The sequence below is a fragment of the Magnolia sinica genome, chromosome 18, assembly GCF_029962835.1.
Source record: "Magnolia sinica isolate HGM2019 chromosome 18, MsV1, whole genome shotgun sequence".
Lineage (NCBI taxonomy): Eukaryota > Viridiplantae > Streptophyta > Magnoliopsida > Magnoliales > Magnoliaceae > Magnolia > Magnolia sinica.
In genome coordinates this window covers 24,832,508-24,836,174 of record NC_080590.1, presented here as the reverse complement: position 1 = coordinate 24,836,174, position 3,667 = coordinate 24,832,508, and positions in this window count along the sequence as shown.

Sequence of the window (3,667 nt, the reverse complement as noted above, 5' to 3'; positions counted from 1 at the left end):
CACTCACCCATCCCCAAGTACAACCACCCCTCTCCTAAAGTCAACTCTCTCTTACACAAGTACACATCACACCCATCACACCCATCTCTCTCTCTCTTACACCTCTCTCTCTCATCTCTCTCATTCTCCAAGCAAGCATCCCACGTCCAAGCAAGCTTCCATGGGAGAGCTTGTGTGGCCCACCTTCCTATTTTCCATCTCCACCATTCAAAGTCCGTCTCAACCGTCGGAATCGTTTCCTTGGAGCTTTAGATCGTGTTGGCAGAAGAAGTCCAAGAAGATCTTGAGGTGGGTGCTTCTATAGCGTAGATTTCATGTTTTTATGATGGGCCAAGTGAGGCCTATCGATTGATGGTATGAGTCTCACTTTGGACCCTAAATGTGGCCGATGGCTCACCTTGATTATCATGATCATCTCATGATGGGGCCATTCTCCATGGATCCCATCATGATGTTTACTTCGTAGTTTGATAAGGGTCATCTAGACCTTTTATTTTAGTGGAGAAGGAATCTCCACCATTGATTTTTGATTTGGTGGGCCCACGTGTATTGGGACCCACTTGATGAATGATTAAATGCAAGGGAGGGCCCATAGTGTCGGGGTCCCTCCATCACACATGTGTGTCTATCTCTCTCTCTTTTTCTTTCTTTTATGGTGTGTGATGATGTGGTTGTGTGGCCCACCCAGATGGACCCCACCATGAAACATGTATTTGATCCAATCCATTTGTAGGTGGGGCCCACTTTATATATATATGTATGTATGTTCCACACTACCTAGCCATGTGGTGGCCCACCTAAGCAAGGCCCACCTTAATGGTCTATTTGCACGCCCAAAAAGAGTCCAGCGTCTGGACGTTGAATGGAAATCACAAATATTAGCCTTGGCACAGGGCTATTGGGGTGAGCCACTGGTATAAGCCCCACATGGATGTATGGACTCAATCCACGCCATCCATCCTATTTACTAACTCGTTTTAGGCGTTGAGCCGAAAAATGAAGTAAATCTGATCATTTGGTAGGCCATAGCATAGAAGGTAGTGGTTGTACTGTTGAAATCCACTCCAAAGTTTTTGTAATCCAAAATATGCTCAATATTGGGCTCGTTTGGCTTGTCTTGAGCCCTGACGACCAATGGTTGGATCAGATTCACTTGATGCGGGTCCCACATGTGAAAAACCAAGGAAAAACCATAATTTTCAATTTTTTTTAAAAAAAAAGAGTAGGCAGCACCTGTTGCCGCTGACAGCGCAGCAGGCGCTGCTGCACTGGGATGGTCCCTAGCCGACCGTGGGACCCCAAAAGTGGGCCCCACAATGATGTGTCTTGAGAATCTACACCATCCATTCTGTAGGACCTTAGGGCTGTGGGCCTCCCTCCAAATATCAGCCCCATCTAAGGCTCGGGTGGCCCACATCATAGGAAACAATGGTGATTGTATAGCTGCCATTGAAACCCATTTTTTGGGTTCACAGAAGTTTTGGGTCACATGAAATTTGTTTTGCACTTCATTCCAGGTCCGTATGACACTATCAACAGGTTGGATGACAAATAAGCATTTAGTGGGCCTCACATGGGACCCACTTGTATGAAGTGGATTGGCTGGAGTAACGTGCACGCAACTTTATAGCTGTTGCATTAACATCAGCGAGTTCTACTGGCCTTTCACGAGGTATGTATTATGCTGTTCGTCCGTCCAGCCCACACGTGTGGGTGGGACCTACCTGGATGCATTTTACATCCACATTGCTGGGCCCCCGTGGCGCATGTATTTTATATTCATGCCATCCGTCCACCTCAGGACGTAGGGCTCACTTTGCATACATTGTATATCCAGGCCGTCCGCCATTTGGACGGTGTGTCCATCCCAACCGTCCATCCATTGGCTGGGGCCAGACATCAGCAAGTTCAGTGACCCAGACCGTCCATCTTTTTTTGGTGGGCCACATGTGTGGACCCCACCATGAGGTATGGGTCATATCTAAACCATCCATCTGTGCAAGCTGGTGGACGGGCCACCTGTTGTATGCCCAGATCTACACTATTATGCAGATTTGGATGGTGTTGACCCACATGGTGCATGTAGTTTATCTGCATCGCCCATCCATAAATCTACAGGGATCTACCGTGCTATGGGTACTGTCTAGCATGTGAACTCACCTGGCCCGTGGATTACACCTTATGGACGAGGGTCATCTAGACTGTACAGATCATGGAATGGCCATGATGTAAGTGTTGTATCATTAACGTCTAGAGGACGTGGGACCCAACCTAATACATGGGTACCATCCTCACGTCCAGCATCTGGACGTGGACCCACGTGGCACATGTGTCTCATCCTCACCGTCAATCTAGACGGTGGGACCCAACGATGATGTATATATTATATCCTAATCGTCCATTCACCTGGACATGGACGTGGACCCACTTCAATATATGCATTGTACATTTCACGCCTTCCATCCATGGCATGTGAGTGGGGCCCACCCACACGTGCTGCACGTGTGGGTTGGGACCCACATTGCTGTATGTATTCTATATCTACACCGTCCATTTGAATGGACGACCAATAAAGGCCCCGTGATGTATTTTATCCTTTGTCCGTCCGTTCTTAGATCATGGAATGTGTGGACCCCACTACAATGCATGGGTATATGATCCACACTACTCATTAACGGTGGGACCCACCTTTGCTGTGTGTGTTTATACACACTGTCCATCTGGGACCCATGTGCAGCATAGCTGCTTCACCACGTCAGCAAGATCCATGGGTCTCGTAATGATGTATGTGTTTTATCTACACTGTCCATGGATGGTGGACCATGATGTATGGATATATCCCCACCATCTGTCCAATTTGATGGACGTATGGCCCACCTTGATGCATGTATTTTAGCCATGTCGTCTATCTGTTTCATTTGCACCGTACTTAGCCTTGTGGGACACCATGATATATGTGTTGTGCATCCATGCTGTTCATTTGGTGGGCCCATTTGGAAGGTGTAGGCCCACCTGCTGGCCATGCAGGGCCCACCCAATATGATATAATCAGGCCCATGAGATGTAATGAGGCGCCATGATATATAATTGAGGGCCATGTGCAGGGCCATCTGTTGTGTATTTTGGGCCCTCGTGATAAGGCCCATTGTGATATATTTCTGGCCTATATGCAAGGCCCGATGTGATGTGTATGGCCCATGTAATGCGGCCCATTTGATGTATATAACACATATTGGTGTGGCCCATTGATGCGGCCCACTCGTTGTATATGAGGTCCATGGTGATATATATGAGGCCCGTATGTGCGGCCCAATGTGGTGTATATATGGCCCATGTTTGAGGCCCAATATGATGTATACCCGGCCCAGGTGTTGGGGCCCATTGGGATGTATCTGAGGCTTGTGTATTGCGGCCCATATGATGTATGTGAGGCCCATGGGTTGCGGCCCATTGCGATGTATATTGTCACGCCCTAAACTCGGAAATCGGGCTCATAAAATTTTCGATCGCCGAATCCGGCGCCGACAGCCTCCGTAGAACCCCATTCTCGGCTCCCAGTGCCCATTCGCCAGGTTCCGATCCTGGGATGCTACAAGGAGAATTTTCAACATCAGTTTGATTCGTAATAAGCATAACCAAAGGCATAACCCATAAACAACAACCCAAA